Genomic DNA, 15,775 nt, shown 5'->3' with positions numbered 1-15,775 from the left:
GCCACAGAATTTGGAAGGATTTGCAGAATTAGCGCAGAATTTACTGTTTTCAGCCGCAGAATTCTGCACGGAATTTCTGATATTCTGCCGCGGAGTTCACGGGGGACAAGTAACGTTATTAATTTTATAGTTGATGGACAGAAACTCAAAATCGCTCCTGCGGCTAAGCTCCGAACACTGGATGCAAATAAACCAGTGCTCCAGCGTTCATGCATACAATGAGTGATAAGGTGTCATTCAGGCGAATTTTCACGTAGTGAAATCCATCATTGCAATAGCACGAACTTTGCGGCTTCTACGTGTCAGTTCAGAGTGAAGGCCAAACTAGGAAACTTTTGCCAGAACTTCAGGCGTGCTTTTTCATTTTAAAGTTGAAACTGTTTTTTTTCATTTGTAACGTCTTGATGTGCCGATACCCATAATATATTTAGGTTGCCAAAAATTCAAAAGTCTGACATGCTATAACCAATGTCAACAAAAATACAAATGTTGGCACGAAAAGGGAGGGGGGTGGCTTAGACTCTGCAAATATGGTGCATACCTTCGCATGCCGGCTGGCTGTAGATCTAACAAAGATCGACCATCACCATACTGTAGCCGAGTCAGGTCGCCCATGGCAGGGAATCAATTCTGCGTGGCCTTAAACAACACACACATGCACACGTGGGCATACACACACCATTGGACCATTTGACCATTTGACGCCATCGCCGGGGGCGATGATAGCGATGCTACAGCAGAAGCAATTGAAACTTGTGCTGGGATTGCGCCATTCAACAGCTTGCAAGGCTGAAGAACTGACCGCCACTATTCAGCCTGGTCTACACCACACAGCTATAAAGTGGCTTTTTCATACTCTGGCATGCACTGGCTGTTGGTAACCACCCAGGAGAATGAAAGAAAAGTCAGGAGGAGTCTGAGAAAGAGAAGAAAGATGCGTGTGACCTTCATCGTCGGGAATCGAACCCGCAACCTCTCGATCGGAAATCACTGCACCTACCACTGCACCAAATGGATACACACACACACACACACACACACACCTTTGACCTTGACCTTTGACGCCCATCGCTGGAGGCGATGATAGCAATGCTACGGCAGAAGCCATAGCAACTTGTGCTGGGATTGCACCATTCAACAGCTTGCAAGGCTGAAGAATTGACCGTCACTATTCAGCCTGGTCTACACCATACAGCTATTTGAAGTGACTTTTTCTGGCCAGTGAATCCCTATTTTTGGTCTTTTTCTTTTTTCTTTTTTTTCTTTTTTTCCCACACACACATCACACCACATACTCCGGCATGCACTGGCTGTTGGTAACCACCCAGGAGAATGAAAGAAAAGTCAGGAAGAGTCTGAGAAAGAGAAGAAAGACGTGTGTGACCATAATCGTCGGGAATCGAACCCGCAGCCTATCGATTGGAAATCGCTGCACATACCACTGCACCATATGGGACACACACACACACACACACACACACACACACACACACACACACACACACACACACGTGCGCGCATGTACGTATGTACGCACGCACACGCACACACACACACACACACGCGCACACACACGCGCGCACGCACACACACACACACATGCCCATTGTCAATGTCTATGCTATAATGTGGAAATGAAACACACACGCAGGTCACCGAACCGGCGCTTTTACGTGTTGTACCAAGTGGTCCACTTCTGCCATGGCCATGGTGCTGCTAGCGTATCCCAGCCATGGTGCTGCTAGCGTATCCCAGCCATGGTGCTGCTAGCGTATCCCAGCCATGGTGCTGCTAGCGTATCCCAGCCATGGTGCTGCTAGCGTATCCCAGCCATGGTGCTGCTAGCGTGTCCCAGCCATGGTGCTGCTAGCGTGTCCCAGCTGTGTGCTGCTAGCGTGTCCCAGCCGTGTGCTGCTAGCGTGTCCCAGCCGTGTGCTGCTAGCGTGTCCCAGCCGTGTGCTGCTAGCGTGTCCCAGCCGTGTGCTGCTAGCGTGTCCCAGCCGTGTGCTGCTAGCGTGTCCCAGCCGTGTGCTGCTAGCGTGTCCCGGCCGTGTACTGATAGCGTGTCGGCTGTCCCGGCCGTGTACTGATAGCGTGTTCCAGCCGTGTACTGATAGCGTGTCCCAGCCGTGTATTGCTGATCTCTTAATTTGCTAAATCCTATATACTTGTAGGATTTTGGTCATATTTTTCAACTCAAAATGGGTGTGGCATGAGAATAGCAAAACGTATATGACCAATTCTTCCTTGCTAGGTCTTAGTAGATATCGAGAGTTGAATAAGATAATTTTTTCAAACAGTAACATCTCAGGCTCATCTCCTTGCCCAGTATTACTAAGGCCTGTGCCCTATTTTTCGAATCCTATATATAGGATTTGAGATTTTATTGGACCTTGTTTTATCCTTAAAACTGGTAGTTTCATGACGGCATGTGCGATATGTCGTCATGAAACCACCCTGTGCCACACCTGCAATGTTCTTCTGCACATTCACTGCTTCAGTCCTTTCCATGACAGCAGCTGAACAATTATGCTCAAATTTCCAATTATTGCTGAAAATGGGTATTCATCAGAAATATTATCACCCTATGAATCTTAAATGTAATCAACCATGCCTCAAACATATTTACAACTACCATGAAAACCATTATGCCACTGTTATTGGTCGTGATGACCAATAACAACGGCATAAAAGGCACACATTTTCAAATCCTATATATTGGATTTTTGGCCAGCAAATTAAGAGATAGGCTTCCGCGGAAAATGCCGGCATAATTTCGGGAATTATCGGTGTGATTTTAAAACGAGAATTATTGTCAATTTTTGTGGAATAATCGGTAAAATTTGAGCAATGCCCCCCTTTTTCATTTTTTTCATTTGTAACACCCCGATTTGTACCAAAAAGCTTGTGATCCTGCAGTTGTTTGCTGAGTCTCACGCGAGCCGTAATTTTTTGCCCGTAGAAAGGGCAATAATACCCGTACCCGGTACGGTATCTGCAAAAATTTGACTGCAAACTCTCTTGGGCTGCACATGTCAACTGTGTATGCAAGCGAACCAGTTCAGCATTAGGGGTACTACAACCACATTGCACTCATTTGCCCATCCAGTGTAAACTATTATTTTATCAGTGCTATATTCTCCCTATATTCGACTATTGCGATACCGCTTGGTGTGGCCTTTCTGACACAACTCTGAACCAATTAGAAGTCCACCATAGATTTATACTTAAAATTCTTTACAACAAGGATCGATGTTTTCCTTCGGATGCCCTTTATCGACTTGCACACACCTCTCCTCTCTCTGTTCGTCATAAGCACCATCTCTGTACACTGGTTCATAAAATATTTCTTCATAAAACCCCTTCACACATGATGAAGTACAATTGGTTTTCGACAAGCTCAACCCGTAACGCGCTCATCCTGCCTCTTGTTAAGTCAGCCCAGTATCTAAAGTCCCCTTTGTTTTCCGGCTACTCTCATTGGCTATCATTACCATACGGTCTGAAAACTTGTTCTTCTATTGGTCAGTTTAAAGATCTACTATCACAACTGAACTAGACGCAATAATTATCATCGAAGAACATTCTCGATTACCTGGGTGATGCACGAATTTTGATAGTGCTCACTTCCGTTAATCGTTTTTCTTTGTAATTTTCCATTCATTTTCTGCTTTAATTCATATTATTTTGCTTTGTTTTCCTAGCTTACTTTTGCCGTGGCTGGCTCAACGCCCTTGTCTCAGGGATTCTGTCCCTGCATTAGCTATGCTTGTCACATGCTATGAGATTGTGTCTATTAATAATAATAATAATAAAAGGCAATAAATAAGATAAATTGTGCACTCATAACAACAGCAAAAATGAAGAAAGTCAAGTTCCATAACGTTTTCTTGTGACTGTCATCAGTGGAACGCCGTCACATAAAAAGGTAATAACTAAAACACACACTTATAATTATACATGTAGCTAATATGGTTTCAGGTAGAAATACAGCAGCTAACAAGTACAAAAAGCTGAAACCATATTAAAGGGGAAGTATACCCTAAAATCAAAATTTCACCAGTTGTAGTCTTCTGGGTGCTGAGTCGAATGGTCTTGGTCCGAGGAAGCTGCGACGCTCCCTTCCTACTTGAATCCCAATCGAACTCGCGCACTTCCACCGAAACTGGGTGACTGCGCCCTACTAGATGGGGATTTGTATGCAAAATGTCACTAAAAGCGCCATTTCGTTCTTATAAAAGCACGGATGACCGCGATTGGCCCATATGTTGTAGTCTTTTGGACGCTGAGTCGACTGGTTTTGGTCCGAAAAGGCTGCGATGCAGCGTTCCTCCTTTATTCCCAATCGAACATGGTTGAACAAGCGGTCACGTGCTCCTGGGTGCCCAAATCACCTGGTCACCGCGCCAGCAGGCGACAACTTTCACACCAAGGTTCAACTCGAGTTCAACTCGAGTGACAGGACTGCACCCAAAAAAGGTCAAACAGGCTAGTAAGTTGTACCCTGCAGGCACGGTGACCAGCTGACTGGTGTACGCAGGAGCACGTGACCGCTTGTTCAACCATGTTCGATTGGGAATAAAGGAGGAACGCTGCATCGCAGCCTTTTCGAACCAAAACCAGTCGACTCAGCGTCCAAAAGACTACAACATATGGGCCAATCGCGGTCATCCGTGCTTTTATAAGAACGAAATGGCGCTTTTAGTGACATTTTGCATACAAATCCCCATCTAGTAGGGCGCAGTCACCCAGTTTCGGTGGAAGTGCGCGAGTTCGATTGGGATTCAAGTAGGAAGGGAGCGTCTCAGCTTCCTCGGACCAAGACCATTCGACTCAGCACCCCGAAGACTACAACTGGTGAAAATTTGATTTTAGGGTATACTTCCCCTTTAACTACATGTATATAAGTGTGTGTTTAAGTTATTACATTTTTAGGTGACGGCGTTCCACTGATGACAGTCACAAGAAAACGTTATGGAACTTGACTTTCTTCATTTTTGCTGTTGTTATGAGTGCACAATTTATCTTATTTATTGCCATTTTATGACTATTGTCTCCTCGTCGATTGTTTAAATAATAAAAAGATAAGAAAAAAAGCATTATTGTGAGAATTATTGGTGAAATTACGAGAAAAATCGGTCGAAATTTTGAGCAATGCTCAAAGGAATTATCGGTAAAAATACGAGCATATTACGAGCATATTCCGCGGAAGCCTAATTGCTGACGTGTCTCTGTGTCAATGGTTAGGAACACTAGAAGCCGAGTGTCGGCAAAGACCGCAGGATATTAGCTTAGCAATGACGTCATCACCTATTTTGCAGATCATGATGACAATCTTGTAGTTCGCCGGGGCTTGCATTGCAATGATTCAGCAGGCAAGTATACAATCTCTGCCTGTATGCACTGTGCATGCATACATACATTTTCTAAACTGGGGCATTGGTACATAATTCATTATGACTGTTTTATCTGAAGGAGAGGATAAGAACGCCACCCGCCGTGACACACCATACTAATCATAATCCTGCAGCAGTAACACACTGGTATGCCACTGCTGGTACTATCCAGTCTCACACCAGATAAGACTGCCCTTCGCCACCCCAAACAAGCCCATACATCCACCATACCCCCCCCCCCCCCCCCCCCACTATATATCCAAACTTCCCCTGCAAACATCCACCCCGACTGGCCTATTCACAGTTTACCAACTACCCAGCCAACCTTGCACCGATCACATGGAACCTGCCACTGCACTCTCGGTATGTAGAAGGCTGCTAACGCTAGATAAGCCCACGAAAGTACCCAGGCTTACACAAATTCTCTTATCCCACCTTCACACGTACGGAATTTGTCACTTTTTGTGTAATCGAACTGTGCATCAACAATAACTAATTCTAGAATTGACCGAAATGCGTGTAATCGAAAGCGCCCATTGTGTTGTCGGTTCATGTTTGGATAATTAGAATATCCGGGTAATTAGAAGTTTTTCCTGGCATCTTGAGGTTCGAATTATCAGGATTTCACCTGTACTGTCCCAAGCAAAGCCAAGCTCCACTCAAGCCTACCCAGACCAGGAAACTACAGGTGTCTCGGTCCATAGACTTCACCTTTCTCTAAACTCCCGCCGTCCTGTGCATAGCATATCTGTGCCCCTCACAGCACCAAATCCCACAACTAGCCAACCAACCCCTTGCGGAGGGAAACAACACACGAACGAGCACAGGAAGCTCTTTTTCACGGACGTGCGTGAAGCGCATACTACAATAGTAACCGGAAACGTCAAGGCCTCGCCTTTGCCTGGGAAAAATGAGCACTTTCTTTCGCTCACATGGTGGCAACAAATGTTTCGACTTTCGACTGAAGCTAAAGACCGGACCCGACTTGAAATGAGATAACAATGCATGCGAGAGAAGCGAGAGCAACAGCACAACAGCACAGGCCCCCATTCATAGTTAACCTAGAGAAGAAAGGGAAATAGGAACCTTACTTGTGCGCTGCTAATCCCAGTGAGTTGCTGGTGAGCCTGACGTAGCAAGGCCTGCGGATGACGGTTGAGGAACGACCCCATGGTGACTAGCATGGAAACACACCAAGAATAGCATGCCGTGGCGGTGTTTGTCCCTACCTATGCCTGCATACTCATGACACAGCTCTCACAAAAACAAACCAAGAGGGAGGAAGGAGGAAGAAGCTTCGGCAAACGCTGTGCATCAGGAAAGAGTTGTACCGTGCGTCCTTCCACCAAACGCCCGAGCTAAATGAGAGTATTCACTGGCTGAAGGAATGGAAGAAACACAGGAGAGTGTTGGCCAGTGTACGAATTGCTTTTGTTCAGAACAGGGTGTCGTGAAACTGGCTGGTTTTCACGACACGGTCACACCCTGGACAGTGGTCTTGGCTGGCCGGCCTGGCCGCCTTCGCCATGTCCCGCACTGAGTGCGTTCGATTATGCACGCGAATCGATTCACGAATCGATTCATGAATCGATTCGCGCTATTCACATCACCCCATGTGAATAGAGGGAATGGATTCCGAATCGATTCCAGGGCTCCTGACTTGAAATCGAACGACTTGAATGGATACGAATGGATTCATGAATCGATTCAAGTGTGTAATCGAACGCACTCACTGCATGCTACTCTGCGCTAGCTCAGTCTGAGCAGGTAGGTGTGATGATAGTCCACCACACTGCATGCTGTGACTGCTCCCTGGGCCCTGGCAGTGGTACGGATTGTGTAGTGTGATCCTGGTGATGGTAGACATGGTGCCTTGAATGATGGCTTGGGGTTCAGACCAGGGTGTGAAAGGTGAGAAGCGCTGGCTATAACTTACTTACTTTGTAGGGAGTGGTAAGTTGGGAACAGGCTTTCAAGAATCCCTGGTGAGAAGTGCGCCCAATGCTATGCCTAGTATGGGCTAGCGTGATAGTCTTGCTTTGCCACCGGGCGCCAGGCAAGGTCATAATGACCTGGACGTTTTGAATTATGGTCTCTGTGTCTCTGTGTGGATGTAGACTAAGTCTTGTAAGTTGTACTTGTAGGTCTACATGTAGTACATGTCCGCTACAGTACAATCATACATTATGCCGGTACATACGGGTAGACTCGACGTGTCACTACACACGGAGCGAGCTGAGCGAGGTGACAAGAAAACTAACGACCTTTCTGAACCATGCACTGGAAGCGGACAGTCAGTGGGCAATCTCCACTACCATGCACGCAGGACGTAAAAAGATCTCCACATTTTCTGGAAAGACACTAATTTTGAATTTTTCACTTCACCACATTGCAACAAGGCCAATGAACTCCTCAAGCTCCTAGGAGATTCAACGTCTTTCTTGTTGTTTTTCCTTCTACATGTAGCTTCTTGCAGCATGGTAAACGACAGTATCATTGCCTCTTCAGATTTTCATTGTACCTACTTGTACATGTATTTGTAGTACCTCCCGGGATCAGTATTTCCACTTGAAATAATATTCACCAAAATGCCTCATTCTTAGCATTCTTTTATTCGCTTCCATGTAATTGGGCTTATTGCCCGTTTGGTATTGCGAATTCAAATGAAAAGAACAACAACAACAACAACAGCTCCAACACCAGGCACCGCTCCAGACGCCAGTACACCAAGCACTGCACTGTAGCGTGGTCACCTCTATGCTCTATAGGCTAGTATAGCTACCCAGTCTGACAAGAACTGATTTGCACTGACCATCCTTGTCACATTCCAACAAACAGGCATCTTCTCACTCTCGTAACTACACTCGTCAAGAGTACATAAGTGCATAAGTTCACGACCTTAGTCTCCCCCCCCCCCCCCCTCCCCGCTGGCCCCCTGGGCCACAATATTATTACCGGTACGAGTGTCTTTACCTCAAACCAGTGAATATTATTACATGCCTGGTTTAGATCTGGCTTTGGAAATTTTATTTCATTGCTGTCAGGTTCGGCCTCATTTTCTCTGTGCTGCGCTGATGAGTTCACAAAGAACGAAACAGCATGCTGTCCGCAGATTGAGTACATGTAGTACATGTATTATTAAATTTGGAATAGGGCAATCTCCACAGGTCTAGGACTAGGCAAGGGCAATCTCCACAGGTCTAGGACTAGGCAAGGGCAATCTCCACAGGTCTAGGACTAGGCAAGGGCAATCTGCACAGGTCTAGGACTAGGCAAGGGCAATCTGCACAGGTCTAGGACTAGGCAAGGGCAATCTGCACAGGTCTAGGCTAGGGCAATCTGCACAGGTCTAGGAATAGGGCAATCTCCACAGGTCTAGGCTAGGGCAATCTGCACAGGTCTAGGCTAGGGCAATCTGCACAGGTCTAGGCTAGGGCAATCTCCACAGGTCTAGGCTAGGGCAATCTGCACAGGTCTAGGCTAGGGCAATCTGCACAGGTCTAGGCTAGGGCAATCTGCACATGTCTAGGCTAGGGCAATCTGCACAGGTCTAGGCTAGGGCAATCTCCACAGGTCTAGGTCTAGGCTAGGGCAATCTGCACAGGTCTAGGCTAGGGCAATCTGCACAGGTCTAGGCTAGGGCAATCTGCACAGGTCTAGGCTAGGGCAATCTGCACAGGTCTAGGCTAGGGCAATCTGCACAGGTCTAGGCTAGGGCAATCTGCACAGGTCTAGGCTAGGGCAATCTGCACAGGTCTAGGCTAGGGCAATCTGCACAGGTCTAGGCTAGGGCAATCTTACACTGGGTACTAGTAGGTATACCCTATGTGAATACGAAGAGTGTTACTGTGTGACAAATACAATCAGTCATGTACTGGGAGATCTACCTGTCCGTGTAGATTTATTAGTACTAGTACTACTACTAGTAGATCTGTACCAGTGCCCTGAATCAAACGGTTCCGGTACATGCACAATAAGAGAATGGTAAACACGCGCGACTACTGCTGTAGCAAAGGTGTTTTCAGCTTGCGCGTTTTTTATTTGGTTCACACGGAAGTAAGTCGGTGACTTCGCACGCCGTATCGATCGCCATGCCCGAGATCACCCGGCAAGAAGCTGAAGCGAGAAGGCAGCACAGCCGAGTAGCGCACTCGCTGGGGCCGAGAGACCAACTATTTACTGGGCTTTAAGTCAGTCAAGCTCTCTGATATTCAGTTCTTCGACGTTCCTACAACTGCAAAATAAATTCGCAGGATCTACATGTAGGAGCGGAGAGAGAGAAATCGGAGAGATCATCGGACGTTACTGTAATAGGTCTTTATACCAATACAGATAAGGTCTGCAGCCTGGAACACATTGCAACCTGTTATAGGCGATATCTGTATTCACTTGGAGATCGAATACTACGCGCACTTCGACTGTGTGTAGTAAGTTGATCATGGCGTGGCTACAGTCATTCTTCCTGCAAGGCGTGGTGATCCTCATCGCTTTCGGAGCAGCGGTTACCGCAAGACAGTTGACCCGATATGGTTCAGACCGGTTGGTTGATGTACGTCAGGCTCAACCAGGTGCCCACACTGACCAGGGACTAGACCTGCAAACCCGCTCCTTCTCTGGTCACGGCTACGCTTCGCAGACATGCGGCGCTGAGCGATTCTACTGCGCGCAAGCAACCGGCACCAGCAAATGTCTTCCCAGGTCGTACAGATGTCCAGCAGGGCGGCTTGCTTCAACGCACATGCGGTGTTACATGCATGAATGCCGTAGGGAGAGCCCACATCGTTTCGCCGTGTACCTTGTCATGGCCAAGATTCCGCTTGGCTGGCTCTTGCAGATACCAGCACTGTTCCGGAATAAGAAGGCTCGACACGAGGCCGTCCTCTACCGAGGATTCTTGTATGAGTTTGGAAAGAGCTACCCGAGTGGGCAGGAGCTCGATGTCCTGGATCCGGCATACAAGTATCGCAATGGCCGCGAAGGCTACCGCGTGGTCTCACGCAGCGGCTCCAGTTCCTGTACTCGTGCCCAGGTGCTACGTATGATGAGGGCATGGACATCGACACACACGTACAAACTGGGCAAGACCGACTGCCAGGCGTTTGCCAAGCACCTGATCCAACAGCTTAGCAGGTGTTAGTGGCTTAGCTATGCGGGCTATCACAACCACCTTATCGGCATCAGCACAACCACCACCGCCTCCACCTCAACCATGCGTGAATAACGAAACCAACACAGACAGCACCACCAGCAGCAGTTGTAGCAATAGCCACGGTGGAAACAGTAAAAGCGACAGCTCAGGCAACATCAGCAGCAGCAACATCATCACCAACCACCGCAACAACAACCATACCAGCTACAGCAACCATACCAGCGACAGCAACCATACCAGCTACAGCAACAATACCAGCTACAGAAACCATACCAGCTACAGCAACCATACCAGCGACAGCAACCATGCCAGCTACAGCAACCATACCAGCTACAGCAACCATACCAGCTACAGCAACCATACCAGCTACAGCAACCATGCCAGCTACAGCAACCATACCAGCGACGGCAACCATACCAGCTACAGCAACCATACCAGCTACAGCAACTATGCCAGCTACAGCAACCATACCAGCTACAGCAACCATGCCAGCTACAGCAACCATACTAGGTACAGCCGAGGCAGAAGCAGCACCCATCAAAGCAAGCATTATTATCGTCGTTGTCGGCGTTGGCATCCTCATCATTAGCATTTGCGGCAGCAACTGCACCAGGAGCAGCATTAGCAGCAGCGTTAACATTGCATAATGTATAGACATTGCTGTAGCAATTCACACTTTCATCATTCAATGTTGCTGTTCACCTTTTTGAATTCTTTGCTCTCCTTGCATTCCTATCGTCATTGCTTTGTGCGTTCATTAACAACACCTTTTAGTAGCAACAGCAGCAGCATTGGCAGCAGCAGAAACACCATAGTGCATATTACTCCACCAGGCCCTCTAAACCAACAAAATTTGCCATTATCGTAACCTTTGTAGATTCTACAGTGTGAACCGGCAACTCCTAAAACACATCAGAAAACCAGGAACTGCTTGCAAGCCATGCAAGTGCAAGTGCATGTGCAGCAGGGTGCACGCAGTATTGTGAAACCTTGCCACAGCCGATCACTCGCAAGCCCCTCAACCTCCTGCCTCCGCACGTGCAGGCGGTTGGTCTCCTCAAGTGATACACCCAGTGATACCCTCACTACTGACATTAGTCAGTGGAAGTGAGATACCCGGCTTTGGGCAGTCTACGAGGTGAATAGCAATTTCTGGACATGAAAATAAAATAGAGCCCCACTGGCTGTGTGTGTTCTACATACAAGTAGAACAGCATGGGTGCATGGCCGTGATAGGTATGACAGTTTCAAATCCGTGACCATGGTGACTTCTTGAAGCTGCACACAGCAGACCATCAGGGGTTCACGCGTTCAGGTACTTTGCCCGTCTTTGGTTCTTATTCCGAGTTGCATGCCGTGAGGTAATCATCAGACAACTGATGAATCATGATTTTGGCGACGATTGCTTTGCGGCATGAAACTCGGAGCTAACAACAAACCTGAACATCCTCCAGGACCTCCACTGAGTCAGACTGCCTGCTATGTTCTAAGTTCTGTCTATGGCATTGAGCACTCTCTGCAGCTTGGTGATCTGGTGATAGAGCACTCCTTTGAAGTTTGTGCTGTCCAAAGCAGCCCCCCCCCCCCCCCCCCCTAACACATGACAACTCTGAGGTGGCAGTACAAGCCTTGGGAGCCAATGCAATGTACCAGTAATTATGCTAGTGCAGTAGTTAACACATACGGAAGGTCTGTACATGTACTGTACTGTGCTTGGCTTTCTCTTCGTCGGCACCGGCAACAGCGAGACACAAGAAGTGTGGCTGGCCTTGAAATATAAACTGGTCCGAAAATGCAAAAGCTAGAAAAATATGTCTTTCTCTTTTCTGAATGTACACATCCTTTAAATAGGTTGGTTCCCATTTCCCTTCACGGTCACAACACTCCACTGATGATTGTGACAAGAAAACGTTCTGGACATGAAACTACTACAGGTCGTCCCTCGTTAATACATAATCTCTGGGACTTGACAAATGTTATGTATTAACGGGGTTTATGTACTAAACGAAAGTGTACATAACTTACTTGTGTACCAGAATTTTTCACTTTTTCTACTTTTCTGAGTGTTTCTTGCTACCATGACTAGGCAGCGAGATATTCTTGATTCCCTCGATATAACATAAAAATTATGTTATACCGGTCACAGTTAGCGAAGATTCTACAGTTTGCATGATACATGCCCAGCCGCGCCTGTATAGTCTCTCCAAAAAAAACAGAGCTTTGTCGGTTTATGATGTGCGCTCTGATTTCTGAGCTAATTGCGTCCACAAGTAGAAACTAGAACACGATGTGCCTCCACTGGAAGGCCAAAATACCAACAAATTATGTACTATTGAGGTAGGTGGCATGCGGGTACGGAGAAATGTTATGTACTAACGGGGTTTATGTACTAACGGATTATGTACTAACCGACAAAATTTGTATGGAAGTGACCACGTTTCGTCCGGGACTTGAGATTTCTTATGTACTAACGGGGTTTATGTACTAACCGGACTCGTATTAACGGGGGACGACCTGTACATTGGTGGTTGCTATGCTTGTGATATGAGTGTGTAGTTTAAAATGCATATTCATCGTCATAAAAACAACGACCATTTACATGGACATGTGGATGATAATCCGTGTGACACTCATACCCAACGTCCCAACGTCCAATGATAAAAAACAACAATTATGAGAGAAACGCGGAGAAGGGAGAGAAAGAGAGAACACTTCTTTAAATGTAAAAAAAAGGAGAAACAGCCAGCAAACTCTCGGATAAGTGCAATGACGTAGCGTAGATGACAATAAAAAGTAACATAAAAGCGTTAAAAGTACATTTTTTGTAAAACTAGTAAAAAAAGAGCAAGAAAGACATCACCAGAAAGTGGGCTTTCAGTCGGGTTCAAAATGAGTACTAAAATATCGGTATTTTAGTACCCAGTGCAATTTTGCAATCGTGATATTAGCCGAAAGACAGTGATGCATGTGTGGACAATAATTTGGGTGCATGTACATGTAGGCATGTTGCCATGGTCACACAGGTATATGTATGAGTATTTCCATGGCAACATACATGTAGATAGATGTATGCGTATTTCATGCTGTGATATGATCTGTGACTCTCACTCGGTCAAAGAAGCCGTTGACAAAACAAAACAAGTGACTGTAGTTCGTTAGATGGTCAACCAATGTGAAGTAGTCCAAGGGCTCCTTCGGATGGCGGTGACGACGATGACAGGAAAGACACACCTCATTTTTATGAAAGCTAACTAAATGACATGATGAGCAAAGACATGATGTATTTCATGATAAAAATATTTTTGCAGGGCTCACCCAGAGGCCTGTTATGTAAGGTATGCTGTCGTTATAACCCCGTTGCCAAGGGAACAACGTTCTACACACCAGGCTACCCATAAGAATGACGACGACTACGTACGGTATGGGTATGTCATCATCCGCACGATGAATGACTCCAATGCAATGGATGACGGTGATGACATCAATACCGGGGCAGCAACTGTGTGGTGATGATGACATCATATGCATGACATCATGCGGGCGGTGATGACGTAATGCGCATCACATTGACAAGAAGAATTCTTCGGCAGTTTTGTAATTCATGGCCTCGACCAGCATGATGTAGCGAATGACAAACTCCGGCAGCCACACATCATACACGTATGCTTCTGGTCCCGTGTCCAGCATACCCGGTTGGGCGTAGAACAACGTACGCACCTCCTTGTGAACAAACTGTTGCTGTGCGGATTCAAGTAAAACACACGCACACACGCACGCATGCACCGATACGCGCATGCACACACACACACACACTCACACACACACACACACGTACGCACACACACACACGTACGCACACACACACACACACACACACACACACACACACACACACACACACACACACACACACGCATGAGCGCACACGCATACAGCATGCAAATCAAATTGAAACAGAGGCTCATACGGCTAAAGGTAGCCGTGACTAAAACAAGACTGTAGGGGGTAAGAGGTAGTGTTAGAGATACACTCCTGTTTCACAGAGCTGGACATAGTCAGGGCAGTGTTAGAGATACACTTCTGTTTCACACAGCTGGACATAGACAGGGCAGTGTTAGAGAGATACACTCCTGTTTCACACAGCTGGACATAGTCAGGGCAGTGTTAGAGATACACTCCTGTTTCACACAGCTGGACATAGTCAGGGCAGTGTTAGAGATACACTTCTGTTTCACACAGCTGGACATAGACAGGGCAGTGTTAGAGAGATACACTCCTGTTTCACACAGCTGGACATAGTCAGGGCAGTGTTAGAGAGATACACTTCTGTTTCACACAGCTGGACATAGTCAGGGCAGTGTTAGAGAGATACACTTCTGTTTCACACAGCTGGACATAGTCAGGGTAGTGTTAGAGATACACTCCTGTTTCACACAGCTGGACATAGTCAGGGCAGTGTTAGAGAGATACACTTCTGTTTCACACAGCTGGACATAGTCAGGGCAGTGTTGTTCATCTCCTCTCCCTCGTCACTTTTGCTGGACGAACGGAGCATCTTCAACATGGGCAGCATCGCACAAACACTTTGCGAATCAAGGAAACTGCATACTTTCACAGACTCACATAAAGATACGGATCTCCAAACGAAAGAGAATAATGAAACGGGTGTGTGTGGGGGGGGGGGCTCAGGTGTTACAACCTGCTGCATTGACAACAACAACAACAACAACAACAACGACAACAACGACAACAACAACAACAACGACAGCAGCAGCAGCAGCAGAAACAACAATAATGGCAACGACAACAACAAATACTACAGCAGCAGCAGCAGCAGCAGTAACCAAACAACGGCCTTACCACATCGAAGTCGGTGATTGGTCCAAATCCGCTCGTCTCTTTCAGACTAGAGCGGGTTTTGTTACTGTTGGAGAACTTCTGATGACGAACACTAGGTAGCTTACCAGCCAGGATTAGGAGAAGGTCTTTCTGTAGGTGCAGACGTCAACAACATACCAGCATACAACACCACCACCACCACCACCACCACCACCACCACCACCACCACCACAACAGCAGCAACGGCAGCAGCAACACAGACACACCGTTGGGAGACTGATGCATAACTACTACGAGGATGGCCAGGCATCCATCCAACACAGTGCATGTCTGCTCAGAACCCCCCCCCCCCCCCCCCCCCCCAGGACTGGGTTAGAGGTGCAGCTAGCCG

The 15,775-nt window shown here is 47.0% G+C and overlaps 1 long non-coding RNA gene across 1 annotated transcript; it reads right to left on the bottom strand.

Annotated features, from left to right (window-relative positions):
* Positions 1–13,147: 13,147 nt before the first annotated feature.
* LOC135819089 (uncharacterized) lies at positions 13,148–15,566 on the bottom strand. The gene is made up of 2 exons (XR_010553866.1): positions 15,406–15,566; positions 13,148–14,283 (listed from the first exon to the last, which is right to left on the bottom strand). It is a non-coding gene; the product is annotated as an uncharacterized LOC135819089 (long non-coding RNA).
* Positions 15,567–15,775: the final 209 nt, after the last annotated feature.

This window comes from Sycon ciliatum, chromosome 6 (genome assembly GCF_964019385.1).
Source record: "Sycon ciliatum chromosome 6, ocSycCili1.1, whole genome shotgun sequence".
NCBI classification, from domain to species: Eukaryota; Metazoa; Porifera; class Calcarea; order Leucosolenida; family Sycettidae; genus Sycon; species Sycon ciliatum.
The sequence above is the reverse complement of the archived record's forward strand: the minus strand, read 5'-3'. Positions and strand labels throughout refer to the sequence as shown.